This window comes from Benincasa hispida, chromosome 7 (genome assembly GCF_027475165.1).
Source record: "Benincasa hispida cultivar pf3 chromosome 7, pf3_genome.v1.1, whole genome shotgun sequence".
Classification (NCBI taxonomy): domain Eukaryota; kingdom Viridiplantae; phylum Streptophyta; class Magnoliopsida; order Cucurbitales; family Cucurbitaceae; genus Benincasa; species Benincasa hispida.
Genome location: NC_143484.1, coordinates 12,831,296 through 12,850,346, shown reverse-complemented (window position 1 = coordinate 12,850,346; position 19,051 = coordinate 12,831,296).

Sequence of the window (19,051 nt, the reverse complement as noted above, 5' to 3'; positions counted from 1 at the left end):
TCATCAACATTCTAATCAAAGCCTTAAGATTTGATTGCAGTATCAAATCTTATATTCTAAGATCGAAAGCTTGCTTCAATCCATAAATGGACCGATTAAGCCTGCAACCCTTTTGCTCTTGACCTTGGGTTATGAATCCCTCAAGTCACTGCATATAAATGGTTTCCTCAAGATTGCAATTCAGAAAGGCAGTCTTGACGTTCATTTGCCAGATCTCATACTCATAATGTCACATGCCCTCTTGAGCTTCTATCATAAACCTAGAAGGACGTGTGAAGGCAGTAGACACTACCATTTTGTATTATTTACTTTCTAAAAACTTGTTTTCTAGCTATGACTCATAGTTGAGTAATCTCATTCTAAAACATTTATATAAGTCACTAATGTTTAACAGTAATAAATTCAATCATACAAGTTTCCAAATATTCTTATTACAACTGTCGAAACGAGATGATTTTCGCAATCCTTCTGCCGACTTGTTCTAAGCACAAATCATCGCCCTCTTATTGTTACCTGGGGGGGGGGGGGGGAAGTAAGAAAGAAATTGGAAAACGTGAGCTAGAAGGCTCAGTGAGTTGTAAGTTTAAATTAAAGAGTACTTACTTTCGAAAACATTTTTGGGATGTATAATCTCAGTATGGTAACTGAGGTAAATATGGCATGATCACATGTTCCTCTCGATATGAAACAAATCATCCATAACCCGATTTGAGGAAACAATTTCCAGTACCCCAAACAACCCGCCAAATGTGCACATGTCGACAATTCCTGCTAGACATACTTAGGTACGCTGACAATCCCAGTCAAACATCCACGAAGTATGCTAACAATGTCCTAGGCACAATTTTCAGTTTGCAATCAAACCAATGGAAAAAAAGCATCAAAACAAACCACAGTCAAAATAGTCATCCAGATAAAAAATGGTAACTAGTAAACTTCATTAATTGTTGGAGTTGATGCCCTAAATCTTGTAGGGTCCAGTAGTTTGTAAACACCTATATGAACAAACATTTTTTTTATGTAATAATATGATATATTTTATTCATTACTGTCTTTGAAATATGAGATATTTTAGTTGCATTAACCACAAACCAATAAACTAAAATCCCTGGTTATCGTTGTAACTTAAGCATGTATGTGATGACATACAAGTGGATCATGCTTTAAGTGATAATCTAAATGGTCTGTAGTATATGGATAAAGAAGGAAAACCTTATCCTGATGATTCTATGAGTGTGGCCCACTTTGTAGATGTTACAAGTGTTATAAAGTGTTACAAATGGTCTTATCCTGACCATTCATGTATTAGACATACGAGCGGAGATTCTCTTTACAAAAGAGTTTGTATAAGACAGGACCAAGAGTGTTTAGTCTCGTTATATAACACTGTTCATGACAGAGATTTTGTTTTCACTAGGATGACTATAGGTAACATGACCTTAATCCTAAGTGAGTTGGGAACTCATGTCTATGAGGGTGGTCCTTTGATTTGTATGGGTGCAACTGGCTAGATCACCAACTCAAACCTACCACTTTGGGGATTCGTCTAATTAGGGCGCTGGAAACTCATCTACATAAGACAGAATTCACTCCTTCCCCAATTCAGGGGTAAGTAGATAAATTGCTCCCTTAAGGGCTGATTCTGGGACTTGAACAATGTGGCACCACATCTTCTCTTGGCTCGAGGAGGATTTACTCATAATAGGACTATAATGTATTATTCATTAGAGGAATCAGTGGTACTTAAGGAGTTAGATGTAATTACAGGGGAAAAATGGTAAATTGATCCAGCTATACTACGAGCAATTTGTGAAGAGTCATCGTACTGTTGACTGGTTATATCCAATGGACACAGAAATCTATCTGTAGCACGAAGAGTGTAGTTGTCGGTCATTAATGGAATGGCCGGTAGTTAACGGATGGTGGATATCGTGATTAAAGAGTTTAGTCAATTGTTCACGTACCATTGGAGCTTCAAGCTAAAGGTCCATAATGTCCCCATGATAGATCAATGGATTCATGTTGAGAATCAGTTTTTGGGTTAGTTTGAAGTGTTCAAAATTAATAAGAGGAAATTTGATCATATATGTTGTAATTAAATTGCATCAATTATATCAGATATAATTAACTTAATGTATTAGATATATTAATTGGAGGAATTATTATTAAATGCTATATAGAAGGAAAAGTTGCACGTGGCCATACTAAGTACCATCATATTTTAGGTACTTCTGCTCAAATACCTTCTCAAATTTTTCCTTCAGTATCGAGTTACTATGATACCTTCTCATATGTCCTTCGGTATCAAATTGGCCAGATACCTTCTCAAATGTCCTTCGGTTTTAAATTGGCTAGGTACCTTCTCAAATGTCCTTCGGTACCAAATTGGATTTCTGAAGGTTTAATTACTGAATCACTTACCAATGGTATGTCCCTCTATCCCCAAAACCCTTCCTTCGGTATCAAATGTGTATTTTGTAACATCAAATTAAGTTCCATTCCCTAGTATTTACACACGAACTCATTCTCTCGTAGCCTTCCCCCTAGGAAGCATATATCAAAATCAGAAATATAGCTTTTGTAATGGTTACATGACATACCTTGGCCTGTGTTACACACATACAAGCTGGGAAACATGCATTAAGTTATTCTCCAACCATTTGTTGCTTGAGGAAGTATAAATTCATCATTAATGTCACTGTGCTTTACTTGATCATATATGCATGAGTATCGAAAACCTTAAGTTTACTTAGTCACTTACCGATTGTCAGGCTCTTAATGGTTTATACGCTTCCCTTAGCTCTTCTTGGCCTGAAAAGATATAATTCCCAATTAAACTACTTAGAATTCCTTGTAAAATACCTCAAATAATTCATTTATTAAAGGAATTTCCATTAACATAGACAGCCTTACTAGCGAGATCCCCATGAGCGAGATCCTCATGGGCGAGATCCTCATGGGCGAGATCAGCGAGATCCCCTAGAGCGAGATTAGTGAGATCCTCTAGATCGAGATCAGCGAGATCCTCTAGAGCGAGATCAAGCTTTTCCTGTCAAATTTTCATCTTAGCGATACTCACCTTAACAGTGATACTCAGCCCCATTCTTAGCAAGATTTCCTCCTAGAGCGAGATCCTTCTTACAAAATCAGCGAGATTTCCTTTATAAGTGAGATCCTCACGCCCACATCTCACTATAATTCTCCACAATGAACTGCTTGCTTGTTCTTCACAAGCAGCTGTTCTCTTATGCTTCAATTCCCTGTTATAACTTAAAAAATTCATAACTCAAAATCCAGAGCTCTTTTCAAGAAACTTCCTTCTACAAACTTGTTTAGAATTGAGTTAACTTCCTTACCTTAAAATTTCAGCCTATGATTCTCTATAATTTGGCTTGAAACTTCTAATCTTCACCTCAGCCCTGCTTAAATTCGAGATTCTGCCTTCTCTTTATTTTCTTCACTCTTTGTTCTTCTCCCCCTGAAATCTTTCTCCAGCAAGACAATCTCGCAACCTAGATTCTCTTAGTTTTCGAATGGCACCGAATTCACTAAAATTTTTTATGTCAGCTGCCGTAACCAAGGTTTTGAAGTTCTTCTTCCAAAAACACTTCTCACCGCCTCCCAAGTTCAAGGATTAACTGCCACGTTACCCCCACCTAATATGTTTTTCCTTCCCTTCCATCATATTTCCTATAAATAACCATGAATTACTACTTTAATAAAAATAAGAAAGAAAATATATAATATAACATTCCTTTGGCTAAACATGCTTATCTAGGAACCTAGAGTTCGGGGTTTACATTCATCCCCTCCTCAAAAGAAATTTCATCCTCGAAATTTACCTGAGATGTCATTTGAAAAGTTGAGGATATCTCTTCCTCATTTTCTCTTCAGGTTTCCAGGTAGCTTCCTCGATTCCATGATTACGCCATAGCACCTTTACCAAAGGAATCGTCTTATTTCTGAGTATCTAGTCTTTCCTGTCCAAGATCTCGATGGCCTCCTCCTCGTAAGATAAATCTTCTTTGAGCTATATCGGTTGTGTTGCTAGTATGTGCATGGGATCAGGCACATATTTCCTTAGCATTAACACATGAAATATGTCATGAATATGAGCTAGCTCCACGGCAACTGCAACCTCTAAGCGTTTGGACCAACCCGTTCCACAATTTCATATGGTCCAATGTAACATGGACTTAACTTCCCTTTTCTCCCAAACCGGAGAATTCCTTTCCATGGGGATAGCCGAAGGAATACTCGTTCTCCGACTTCAAATTCTAGTTCTCTTCTTCGCTTATCAGCGTAACTCTTCTGTCTATCACGGGTCGCCTTAATATTATCTCTGGTAAGTTTCACATTCTCTGTTGTTTGTTGAACTAATTCTGGACCCAATAATAGTCGTTCTCTAACTTCATTCCAGCATACTGGGGTCCTGCAAGGTCAGCCGTATAATGCTTTATAAGGAGCCATTTCGATACTAGAATGGTAGCTATCGTTGTAGGCAAATTCAATGAACGATAAGTGTGTATCCCAACTTCCTTTAAATTGTAGTACACAAGCTTTTAACATATCTTCCAGTGTCTGTATAGTTCTTTCCGACTGTCCATCTGTTTGCAGATGAAAAGGCATACTGAAATGCAATTTAGTGCCCATGGCCTTCTATAAACTAGGCCAAAATTTTGAAGTGAAGCTCGAGTCCCGATCCGACACTATCGACACTAAGGCTCCATATTGATTGATTATCCCATCCATATAAATCTTAGCTAGATGGTCTAGTGTAAAAGTAACTATTACTGGTATGAACTTGGCTGTCTTAGTTAGTCTATCGACTATTACCCAAATTCCATCAAATCCTGATGGTGTCTTAGGCAATCCAAATAGAAAGTCCATTGTCACATGCTCCCACTTCCACTCAGGCACTGGATGTGGAATGAGTAATTCTGCTGGTCTTTGTCACTCACGTTTTACTTCTTGACAGATTATACATCGATCAACATATTCTGCTATGTCTATCTTCATCTCAGGCCACCAGTAAGATTTCTTCAAAGTTCTATACATCTTCGTGCTACCTGGATGCATAGCATAAGCGGAACTATGTGCTTCCTTTAGAATGGCTTGTTTAGGCTGTAGCTTGTTAGACACACACATTTTCCCCTCCTTTTCTAGCACATTTTATGCTCCTAGTTGAAAGTGAACCCTGATGCCCTTACTTACATCATCAGCAATCTTCTGAAGATCAAGGTCTTCCAACTGATCCTGTTTAAGGTTTTCTACTAAGGTAGGCCTTATTTGGAAAGTAGCTATCATTCCTCCTGACGATTCCACTAATAAGGCAGCCCTAGAATTCCTGAACTCCTGCAACAACATACCTCTTATTGAACCAATAATGGCCTTGGGTCTCAAGGATTTCCTACTTAGTGCATCTGCTACAACATTAGCCTTACCAGGGTGATACTCGATGGAACAATCGTAATCTTTAATCAATTCAATCCATCTTCGTTGTCTTAGATTCAACTTTTTTTTATCAAATATATATTTTAAGCTTTTGTGATCTTCTACAGTGCTCTCCAAATTGGTAATGTCTCCATAACTTCAAAGTTAAAACAACTGCTGCTAACTCCAGATCATGCGTGGGATAAATGCCCTCATGTTTCTTAAGTTGACAAGAGGCATTTGCAATCACCTTCCCATCCTGCATCAACACACATCCCAATCCTTGTTGGGATGCGTCGCAATAAATCTCAAATTCCTTACCTGGAATAGGCAAGGTAAGCACTAGTGTTGATACTAGTTTTCGTTTCAACTCCTGGAAACTATTTTCACACTCCAACGACCATTCAAACCTCTCGCCTTTCTTGGTCAGGTTCGTCAACGGAAGAGCTATCTTAGAGAAACCCTCCACAAACCTCTGATAATAACCTGCCAACCCTAGGAAACTGCGTATTTCTGAAACGGTCGTGGGTCGTTCCCAATTAACTATTGCTTCTGTCTTCTGGGTATCTACACTAATGCCCTCTGTTGAAACAACATGCCCAAGAAATACTACCCGACCTAACTAAAAATCGCATTTACTGAATTTAGCATACAACTTCCTATCTCGCAATGTCTGCAATACTATCCTCAGGTGGGTAATATGATGCTCCCTACTACCAGAATACACCAATATATCATCAATGAATACTATCACGAACTGGTTCAAGTAGGGATGAAATATCCTATTCGTGAGATCCATGAATACCGTAGGGGTATTTTTCAATCCGAATGGCATTACTAAGAATTCATAATGTTTATATCTTGTACTAAATGCGGTTTTAGGAATATCGGCTTCCCTCACTTTCAGTTGATGATAACCCGATCTCAGATCTATCTTTGAAAACACCGTGGCTCCTCTTAGCTGATCAAATAAATCATTAATTTGTGGTAACAGATATCTGTTCTTAATCATCAATTTGTGTACCATCCTTCTTCCTCACAAACAATACCGAAGCTCCCCAAGGCGATACACTAGGTCGAATGTATCCCTTGTCAATTAACTCTTGTAGCTGAACCTTAAATTCTTTCAACTCGGCTGGCGCCATTCTATACGATGCCTGTGATATAGGAGTTGTTCCTGGAATTAAGTCAATAGTAAACTCCACCTCTCTGTTGGGTGGTAATCCTAATAGTTCTTCAGGAAATACATCCCGAAACTCATTTACCACTGGGACATCTTATGGGTTCAGCACTTTCCCTTGAGCAACCACTACTTGAGCCAGATACGCTTTACATCCCTTGCTCAACTACTTCCGAGCTTTCACTACCGATATCAAATTCCTCGCGACTAATCGTTTGCTTCCTATCAGCATTGCATCCTGGCCATTTGATTTTCTGAGCACTACCTCCTTCTTGTAACAGTCTACTGAAGCATGATACTTACTTAGAAAATCCATCCCCACGATAGAATCAAACTTCAACAGTTCTAAGGGAAGTAAATCAGTATAGAAGTTCTGACCATTAATCAGTACCTCACAATGATTAAAGCATTTATCTACTACTATCACATCCCTCAAAGGGGTAGAGATAAATAACTCTTCAGGCATAGTTTCAACCAACCTATCTATACAAGGTGTATACATGCTAGATATAAATGAATGTGTGGCATTAGGATCAAATAAAACATAAGCATACTGCCCATATAACATAACATTACCGGTCACAACATGTAGAGATTCCGCTGCCTCCTGGTGTGTCACAGCATACACTCACCCCTACTGTTGGGGTCGTCCTACGACATTCTTCTGCTTGGCACCACTTGACCCTTCGCCCCGATTTCCAACACTCTTTGGTTGGTTAACTATCAGGGAGGTCGGCTGTTATGCTGTTGGGACGTCCCTATTCATCTGGGGACAGTCCCTCTTGAAATGCCCTATTTGTCCACATTGGAAACATGCACCTCTGCCACTATAGCATGCCCCAAAATGCCTCTTGCAACAACTAGGGCACGTCGGTCTCTTGTCTGTGCTGGCTACCGACTCACCAGCTCGTGACATCTCTGGTCGGCTAACTGCACTAGCCGAGGGTCTCGTTTTCCTTTTCTTGGATCCCTGACAACTGGTTCCTCTGAAATGGCTTCCACTAGTCTGGGTTGCAACTGGAGATCAGAATCCTCTGTCTCTAGGCCCTATTACGGCCTCACTGTCTCTTGGAAAATGCTCATCATCTACCAAACTCCACTCGACTCGTGTTGCTGTTTCTACTAACTGGTTAAAATCTAGCCAATTAGCCGTAGACGTCACCGGAGTTCTGATTTCCTTCCTCAAATCTTGTTCAAATTTCCTGCATCTATCTCTTTACTCAGCAATAATTGGCAGAGCATACTGTGATAACTCTGTAAATTTCTACTCATATTTCGCCACTGATATCATTCCCTGTGTTAATCTGAGGAACTCATCCCTTTTTGCATCCTGGAACGAGCTAGGGTAATACTTGTCCTCAAAGGCCTTCTTGAACTCATGCCATAACATCACATCTGTACTGGCTCGTCTGGCGGATATCACTTTCCACCATTTCTTTGCTCTTTTCTATAGTAGAAAGGTGGCTAGCCCTACTTTCCTGTCCTCTGGACAATCATAACATTGAAACATTTTTCAACTACATCCATCCATAACTCAGCTTCATCCAGATCTATTATACCTTCAAATGTCACAGCCCCTAAGGCTTTAAACCTTTCAATACCATATTTCTTCTCTGGGTCAACTCGTAAAGAGCCCACACTAGCTGCTAACCTTTGCACTATCCTGTCAAAAACTACATCTTCTAGCTGAGAATCTGCCCTTGCCAGGGGGGTACTAGACACTCCCTCAGACATCATTTCTTGACCCACTGGATCATTCACCTTCTTTTTACCACCCAGTGGGTTCTCTCCAACCTCCGGGCCCCTATTGGTAGGGTCAGTGTTCCTACCACCTATCTGCTTACTCGGTCTGCCACGTTGCCTCGGCATTTCACCTAATACAATGTACACATGTTAAGGACTCACACTTAAGGACTTAGACTTATGCATGAACTTCCCACTCATTCCCAAAACCTTATGCTCTGATACCAACTTGTCATACCCACTCCCAGATTACCCTTTTATTCTGGAAGAGGATATGATCATGGTAGTTACTAGCCCTACTGCCAGCACTCACCACCCAAGCCTTCTAATATAAATACCAACCTGTTTGAAACATTAGTAATATACGCAAACAGGAAACCTCCTTTAAGGTTCTACAAAGATTCCATAAATACATGCATACAGCCAAGACATTACATTTATAGAAACATATTCACAGGTGGCCCAAACATTCCTACAGAAGCCCTAGTCCCTCTTAAAACATGTGTACATAAATAGATCATCAACCTAAGTCTTTTAATAAGCTGAGTCTTTCGATGGCAAGTAGCAGCAGGATCAACCTTGAGGAAATTTATTGCTACCTGAAAAGAGAAAACACATAAATTCTGTGAGCTAAAAGCCCAGTGAGTGACTATAGAATCGTAAAGCAACAAGCATAGCATCACTATAAACATGTAAATATACCAATGAGTAAACTCAAACAATTGTCTCAAGATGTAGCTTTAAACCATTCTCATACATCATTAAACATTATTATTCCCTAGTTAAGAACGAGCCTAAACGCTCTAGCTCCCAAATATTTATTACCGGCCAAGAGACCCATACTTTGGTCTCTCATTCATAACTGTCTACATGCACGTGGCCATATTAAGTACCATCATATTTTAGGTACTTTTGCTCAGATACTTTCTAAAATTTTTCCTTCAGTATCGAGCTACTATGATACCTTCTCATATGTCCTTCGGTATCAAATTGGCCAGATACCTTCTTAAATGTCCTTCGGTATCAAATTGGCCAGGTACCTTCTCAAATTTCCTTCGGTACCAAATTGGTTGGATACCTTCTCAAACGTCCTTCGGTATCAAATGTGTATCTTGTAACATCAAATTAAGTTCCATTGCCTAGGATTTATGAACGAACTCATTCTCTCATAGCCTTCCCCCTAGGAAGCATATATCAAAATAAAAAACTAGTAATGGTTACACAACATACCTTGGCCTGTGTTACACACATACAAGCCGGGAAACATGCGTTAAGTTATTCTCCAACCATTTTTTGCTTGAGGAAGTATAAATTCATCCTTAATGTCACTGTGCTTTACTTGATCATATATGCATGAGTATTGGAAACCTTAAGTTTACTTAGTCACTCACCATTCGCTAGGCTCTTAATGGTTTATACGCTTCCCCTAGCTCTTCTTGGCCTGAAAAGATATAATTTCCGATTAAACTACTTAGAATTCCTAGTAAAATACCTCAAATAATTCATTTATTAAAGGAACTTCCATTAACACAAACAGCCTTACTAGCGAGATCCCCATGAGCGAGATCCTTATGAGTGAGATCCCCCTCATGAGCGAGATCCTCATAGGCGAGATCAACGAGATCCCCTAGAGCGAGATCAGCAAGATCCCCTAGAGTGAGATCAGCAAGATCCCCTAGAGCGAGATCAGCGAGATCCTCTAGAGCGAGATCAAGCTTTTCCTGTCAAATTTTCATCTTAGCCATACTCACCTTACCAGCGATACTCAACCCCATTCCTAGTGAGATTTTTCCCTAGAGCGGGATCCTCCTTACCAAATCAGCAAGATTTCCTTTATAAGCGAGATCCTCACGCCCACATCTCGCTATAATTCTCCACGATGAACTACTTGCTTTTTCTTCACAAGCAGTTGTCTGCTTATGCACCAATTCCCTGTTATAACTTCAAAATTTTATAACTCAAAATCCAAAGCTCTTTTCAAGAAACTTCCAAACTTGTTTAGAATTGAGTTAACTTCCTTACCTTAAAATTTCAGCCCAGAATTCTCTATAGTTTGGCTTGGAACTTCCAATATTCACCTCGGCCCTGCTTAAATCCGAGATTCTGCCTTTTCTTTACTTTCTTCACTCCTTGTTCTTCTCCTCCTGAAATTTTCCTCCGACAAGACAATCTCGCAACCTAGATTCTCTTTGTTTTTTAATGGCCCTAAATTCACTAAAATTTTTCATGTCAACTGCCAAAAGCAAGCTTTTGAAGTTCTTCCAAAAACACTTCCCACCGCCTCCCAAGTTCAAGGATTAACCGCCTGTTACCCCCACCTAATATGTTTTTCCTTCCCTTCCATCACATTTCCTATAAATAACCATGAATTACTACTTTAATAAAAATAAGAAAGAAAATATAAAATATAACATTTCTTTGGCAAAACATGCTTATTTAGGAACCTAGATTCGGGGTTTACAGTCCTACTATGACTAAATCCTCTCAAGCCATGAGAGGGTGTGGCCAATATGTTTAAGACCAAGAATCAACCCTTAAGGGAGCAATTTATCTACTTACCCCTACTTCAGGGAAGGAGTGGATTCCGTCTTGCATAGTTGAGTTCCCAGCTCCCCAATCAGACGAATCCCCAAAATGGTAAGCTTGTTGAGTTGACAATCTGGCCAATCTCGCCCATACAAATCCAAGGACCACCTTCGTAGGCAGGAGTTTCCAACTCACACATGATTAAGGTCATGTCACCTATGGTCATTTTAGTGAAATGTAAGTCTCAATTATCAATGGAGTTATATAAAGAGATTAATCATTTCATTGTTCGGTCTTATACAAACTATTTGTATAGGATACCCTCGCTCGCATGTCTCCACATGAATGGTTAGGATCAGACCATTTGTAGCACTTTACAACACTTGTAATATCTACAAAGCGGGCCATATCCGTAGTGTGAACAGGATAAGGTATCCCTCCTTTATCCATCTACTATAGACCATTTAGGTTATTACTTAAGGCATGATCCACTTGTATGTCTCACATACATGCTTAAGTTACATGAAATAACCACGGATCTTAGTTTATTGGATTTGAATAAATGCTTATAAAATAACATTTATTTTATTAACAATAATATGTGTACAAAATGTGTACAAACTATGAGACCACCGAGAGAATTAGGACACTAGTCCCAACAATCTCCCACTTCTCCTAATGACTCGAGAGACTAATGTACAATACAAAAAAACAGTTCAATATACAATAAATTAAGGCATACTCTATATCCAGTATCATCTCCCAACTTGCCTTAGACAAGGAGCCACATGTCTCAAGACCCAAACTCTTCATATGACCGTCGAACATTTTAGCCATGAGAGTCTTTGTAAACAGATCAGCAATGTTGTGCTCTGACGTGAACTTTGTGACTATCACATCATCGCAATGCACAATCTCCCTGAAAAAATGATACTTCTGTTCAATATGCTTGCCTCTTCAGTGACTCTGAGGTTCCTTAGAATTTTCTACAGCCGCACTATTATCACAATAGTGTGTGATCGACAGAGACATATTTGGAACAACTTCCAAATCGGTAAGGAACTTCCTAAGCAGAACAACCTCTTTGGCAACTTCACAAGCAGCTACGTATTCGGCTTCCATAGTGGAGTCCGCAATGCATCCCTACTTGATGCTTCGCCGAACTACATCCCCTCCATTCAGAGTGAACACTGACCCTAATGTCGATTTTCGAGAATCTCTATCAGTCTTAAAGTTAGAGTATGTGTATCCTGTAAGGATCAAATCCTTATCTCCATATATGAGCATATAGTCCCTCGTTCTCCGAAGATACTTGAGGATCGTTTTGACCATCGTTCAGTGATCTAATCCTGGATTGGATTGATATCAATTGACAATCCCTACCACATAGCAAATGTCAGTTCTAGTACATAACATTGCATACCAGAGGCTACCAACAACCGATGCATAGGGAATCCATCTCATTTCCTCAACCTCTTGAGGTGTCTTAGGACATTGCTCCTTAGACAAAACAATTCCATTCCTTAAGGATGATAAACCCCTCTTGGAATTCTGCATCGACGACCTGATCAACATCTTGTTAATGTATGATGCATGAGATAAGGCCAACCTTTTGTTCTTATGATCCTTAATGATCTGTATTCCTAGAACAAACTGTGCCTCTCCCAAATCATTCATTTGGAATTAGGCGGCTAGCCATTTCTTAATGTCAGTTAGAAAACCTACATTATTCCCAATGAGTAGGATATCATCCACATACAGCACTAGGAAAGCTACTCAGCTGTGGATGATTTTCTTGTAAACACAAGGCTCATCAACATTCTGATCAAAGCCAAATGATTTGATCACACTGATTCCTCATGTTTTCCCTTCTGGAGGTCTGTTCTCCTATTCCAGCTCCAAACGTCTCTCGAAATGTTTGGGAGGCATACGAGCGATCAACACTGATAACGAACAGAAATGCACGTTATTATAGTGCTAAGTTATAAAACAATGTAGGGTTTCATTAATAAACACATATAAGATTGCATCCAAAAAGCATTAAATTCATAATATTGCGGTCGCATGCGTCCATCGCAAGGAAACAGTTAACTTATGTATGTTTGTGTAGAAGATGCGTTGACGCAAGGCGAAAAATGCGATCACAAGAAATCAACGGCCGAGCACATCAAAAAATTGCATTACCGCAAGGCTACGCGGGGATTTTACTTAGAAGGCAGAGCGAGAGAAGGGAAGAGACGCCGGAAGATCGCTCTGGCCAACTCGAGAGAGTACCCAAAGGCGTGGAAAAGCAGAGAGAGGGCCGACTCTCGCGAGAGCGAGATTATCTTTTGAGCAGAGTAAAGAAGAACAGTGTAAAAGTCTTGGGAAGCAAGAGCTTGCTACCAGGCTCTTTATTCTCATTTCGCATTGTTATTCTGTATTTCAATTCTACATCTATAAAATGGAACTTTCTTGTCTACATCTGTTCACTCTCTTAAAAGCACGCATGAGTAGCTAAATCTATTGAATGGGTTGAGAAGAGCTAATCTAACATGACCTAGGATCTTCATTGCATGCGATCATCTTATCTTATGCTGCACCCAACACCCGTTTAGAGCTACTCGAGAAAGAGTCTAAAGAAAGAACCTAAGAATTGAGTAAGCTAGATTAGAATCTAGATTCGAGAGAGCGAGATTAGATCTACATAGGCGAGAGATAGGGACTTAGAGATAAACTTTGTTTGCCAACATTCATCGCATGCATCCTGGAGATAGGTTATGGTATTATGCGATCGCCTTGTATGTGTGTATGTCATTTGTCATCGCATGACTAAGAATAGAGGCTTATGTGTAGGTCCTATAGACTTTATCCTATATATCGCATGCGTTCTAGAACTAGAAGCCGTAGCATTTGTGTTGAGAGATGATTTGCTATTGTATGTGTGTTGCATGATCACATAACATGAACGCAATCCTAGGAAGTGTTAGCTGAACCTCTTTTTAACCCGATCCCTGCATATTCATCGCATCTTCCGTATTATTAACTCTTGTCTTAACTGCGCCGCACACATTTTATACCGCAAACAACAAACCAACCAACCGTTAATTTATTTGTTACCGCAAAGTAATCTTAAGCATCACCACCGCATATCATTTTCCTTAGTCCCTGAGTTCGACCCTGGACTTACCAGGAAACTCAATAGGATTTATACTTGGAATTTGCTAAGAAAACTTGTTGCACAACGCATTTCCATCACCACAATTCCTTTCATAAATTCACCGCATAAAATAACGCATCATGTTTTTGACATTGTTGCCAGGGACTTCGGCAATTCATTGTGCTAACGATAATTTTTCTGATTTCTTTGCAGCTTTCAATCTCTGGCGAATTATGACCTAGAGATTGAAAGGATATTCCGACGAAGATTGAGAGATAGCCGCCAACAACAACCACAAGAAAAAGAGAATATGGCGGAGCAACTTGGAAACGGAGCACCAAATGAAAACAATGTCATGGTGAATCCAATCCTACTGGCAAACAATCGTAATAGGCCCATTCAGGACTATGCATCACCTAACCTCTACGATTTCTCCTCACGAATCATGAGGCCTGTTCTTGATTGATCTCGATTCAAAATGAAACCGGTGATGCTGCAGATGATCCAGACTGCTGGATAGTTTGGAGGAAGGCGTGGCAAGGACCCGCACGCCCACTTCTGGAGCTTCATAGAAATTTGAAACTCTTTTGTGTTCTCGAATATCTCTACCGAAGAAGTTCGACTAACTTTGTTTCCATTTTCTTTCTGTGATCATGCACGAAAATGGGCGTACTCTCTCGAACCGGGGGAGATTACTTCTTGTGAACAAGTGGTGGAGAAGTTTATAAAGAAATACTTCCCACCAACGGAGAATGCCAGGAGAAGAAAATTAATAACAAATTTTTAATAGGAAACTGACGAATCGCTTAGCAATGCTTGGGCGAGGTTTAAGAGGCTGGTAAAAGACTGCCCACATAACGGATTACCAGACTGCTTACAGATGGAGATTTTCTACCAAGGATTAACCCTTGCTTCACAGACCGCTGCCAATGCAGCAACAGTTGGAGGTCTGTTGGATAAAACATATGAGGAGGCCAAGAATATCCTTGATTGCATTTCAAAAAATCACGAGGACTGGAGAGAAAGCGATCAAGGATTAAGAATTAAAGAGAGTGACGTGAACAATGGGGCCATCACATCCCTTCAGAACCAAATGTTTTCGATGATAAGTTTGATACAAGGCATCATAATTAATAGTACGAGAGCAAAAAAAGGGTAGGTCAACACAATTGCCCAAACAGCCGCAAGTTGTGTCATCTGTGGAGATGTACATCCGATGGAAGAATGCCCAAGAAATCCACAGTCAGTATGCTTCATAAAAAACAACCTTTATTCCGACACGTATAACCCCAGGTTGAGAAACCGCCCCAATTTCGCGTGGAAACATCAACAACAAAGCTTTCAACCGGTGGCGCTAAAAGAAGGGCCACCCGAATTTTTTCCGCGAACCAATGGGGCAATGCATAACTAAGCCAGCAGTTCGCAGACACTGCAATCTTCGTCCTTAGAGAGCTTGTTGAAGCAATACATTGAGAAGAACGATTCAGTGCTTCAAAATCAAGCAAGTCCATCCAAAATTTAGAAATTCAGCTAGGACAGGTTGCGGGCGAACTAAAAAATAGACCGCAAGGAACTTTTTGCCGAGCTCAACTGAGAGCCCTCGCAACGCTGGGGGTACAGGGAAGGAACAATGCTTAGCAGCCTCCTTGCTAAGCAAAAAAATGACTGCGGAAGTAGGGGAGGAACCCATCACGACCAACTTGAATGCGATGACAACCGAGGACCTGTTGACTTATAATTCGGAAAAGCCCGAGAAGATGAATCCAGAAGTTGCGTCCACCCTCAAGCCTCTAGATCATTAGATAGAAGAAGTCTAGCTACCACCATTCCCGCAAAGATTGAAAAAGAAACAGAATGATGAAGAAAAGATCGTGACAGTGGTAGTAACGCAAGATGCCATGATCCCACCAAAAATGTGCGACCCAGGAATCTTCACGATACCATGTTCAATTGGAGGGGTCTACACTGGTCAAGCACTATGCGATCTTGGGACGAGTATAAACGTAATGTCGCTATCAATCTTCAAACGATTGAATATGGGAAAACTCATGCCCACGATGGAGACTCTCCCACTTGCGGACAGATCCCGAATACATCCGAGGGAGAGTTGAAAGATGCCGCAATCTCAATTGATAAATTCATCTTGCTGGCAGACTTCATCATTTTGGATTATAAACCAGACGAAGATTCACCCATCATATTGGGATGACCATTCCTCTCGACCGGTCGCACTCAAATTGATGTGCACAAGGGGGAAATCATAATGAACATCAATAGGGAAAAGCTCCGGATTACGGCAGTCGGGATTTCAGAAGATCGAGAAAAGAAGAAAAAGCCACCGTGGACGTGAAAAGCCCAGCTTGAGATAAGCAGTCCCTGAGTTACTATGTGACTCAACCTCATCAGGGATGCAATCCTTTTGAATATCATTTTTTTTCGTATCAATGCTTCATGAACTCCCATTACCTTGTTGTTATCTGTTATCACATATTTGTTTATTGCTTTTAAATATATATATAATAATGTGATCGTGTTGAACGATCGTGGTAAACGAGTTTGCTAACTCTGTTTTTTTTTATGATTATTTGACCCTCTCAATGTATTTCTTTGCAAACGATCGAGGTAAACGATTGCTGATGCTCTACATGAAGACGCAACTACTTAATTTCGTCACCGCAGTCCAAAGAATGTAGATCGCCACAAAGCAGGATGCGTCAACAGATAATGCAGGCGACAGCGCAAATTTGGGGGTTGTATCTTTACTTGACTTTATTCCAAATTTCGCACTATCGCATCACATTTTAATTTTGAAAATTTTATCACCACATCCTCTTTGGTTACCGCAATAATTTAACATTGATCAATTTAGTCAGTCAACGCATGATTTCTCTTTGCTAATTATGATTTCAATGATGAAACGCATGCTTCTATTTTTTCGTATACACTAGAGTCAACTTAATTTTAGGACAGTCACCTCATGAAATATTTCTAGAAGTTAGTGGTTTGCTAGCTTTCTTTCAAACTGACCCTTTACGAAATTTCCTAAGAACATCGCATGATTTGTTTCAATCTATTGGCAATGAGGACATTGCCACATTTTAAATTTGGGGGTGTGGTATTCATTTTTTGACCTTGCTATTTTTAGCCATCTAAAAAAAAGTCATAACATTGCGATCGGATCCTACTCGTAGTTGGATCCTACCCGTGGGGGCAAGCCAAAACAAAGGTAAGAATCGTGATCAACGCTTAAAAAAAATGACTGCAACTCTGTTGCCAATTTGGTATGAGTTTAGTTTGAGAAAGAGTGCCTTGCTCGTAGTTGGATGTCCGCATGACACACATGGAGGTAAGCCAAAACGAAGGTGAGGAACTTGGATCAGTGCAAGGTCAGAGAAAAAATAAAATAAAATAAATAATAATGTCTAAATTACGTAAGGATAAAAATCATTTAACACCCGAGTGAAAAAGTTTTTTTCAAAAGAAAATCATGCGATATCCTGGAATTTAGTAAAGTCTTTTGAAGGTTAAACTTGCAAATCCCTAAATTTTAGAAATATTTTAAGAAAATACTTGGATAAGAATTAAAGAAATTTTGGTGTATAGGATTCGAATAATGTATCCTTGAGAAATGTAGGAAAAGAGATTATGGTCGATTTTCTAAAGGAAATCTTTAGCTTATGCTTGAGGACAAGCATTGTTTAAATTTGGGGGTGTGATAACGGGAAGAAATGCACATTATTACAATGCTAAGTTATAAAACAATGTAGGGTTGCATTAATAAAAACATATAAGATTGCGTCCAAAAAGCATTAAGTTCATAATATTGTGGTCGCATGTGTCCATCGCATGAATACAGTTAACTTATGTATTTTTGTGCAAAATATGCGTTGACATAAGGTAGAAAATGCAATCACAAGAAATCAATGGCCGAGTGCATCAAAAGATTGCATTGCCGCAAGGTAATGCAGTGATTTGCGCTCGCAAATATCTGCTCAAGAAGGTTGTCGCATAGAGCCGGCGCAACTTAGTGGGCGCATCCGGGTGAAAAGCGTAATAAATCACGATGGGACAGAAAGCTGATGATGGTCGATTCCAGATTAAGTTGACAAGTCGTTAACGAACTACTGTAGCAAGTACACTCAACTTTTCGGTGACAAATATTCGGCACATCAGACAGAGAATTAATGTCATCCCATCAGTGCAATCATAAGAGAGAAGAAGCTTTCACCCCGAAGCTCTATAAATACCGAAAGCAACCTTCAGTGAAGGAGTTCGGCGAGTTCAGACGGTTAGATAATTTCCCCTTGGATAGAAGTAGCCCTATTCATAGTTTTTCTTTTACTTAGAAGGCAGAGTGAGAGAAAGGAAGAGACGCCGGAAGATCGCTCTGGCCAGCTCGAGAGAGTACCCAAAGGCGTGGAAAAGCAGAGAGAGGGCCGACTCTCGCGAGAGCGAGATTATCTTTTGAGCAGAGTAAAGAAGAACGGTGTAAAAGCCTTGGGAAGCAAGAGCTTGCTACCAGGCTCTTTATTCTCATTTCACATTGTTATTCTGTATTTCAATTCTACATCTATAAAATGGAACTTTCTTGTCTACATCTGTTCACTCTCTTAAAAGCACGCATGAGTAGCTAAATCTATTGAATGGGTTGAGAAGTGGTAATCTAACATGACCTAGGATCTTCATTGCATGCGATCATCTTATCTTATGCTGCACCCAACATCCGTTTAGAGCTACTCGAGAAAGAGTCTAAAGAAAGAACCTAAGAATTGAGCAAGCTAGATTAGAATTTAGATTCGAGAGAGCGAGATTAGATCTACATAGGCGAGAGATAGGGACTTAGAGATAAGCTTTGTTTGCCAACATTCATTGCATGCATCCTAGAGATAGGTTATGGTATTATGCGATCGCCTTGTATGTGTGTATGTCATTTGTCATCGCATGACCAAGAATAGAGGCTTATGTGTAGGTCCTATAGACTTTATCCCATATATCGCATGCGTTCTAGAACTAGAAGCCGTAGCATTTGT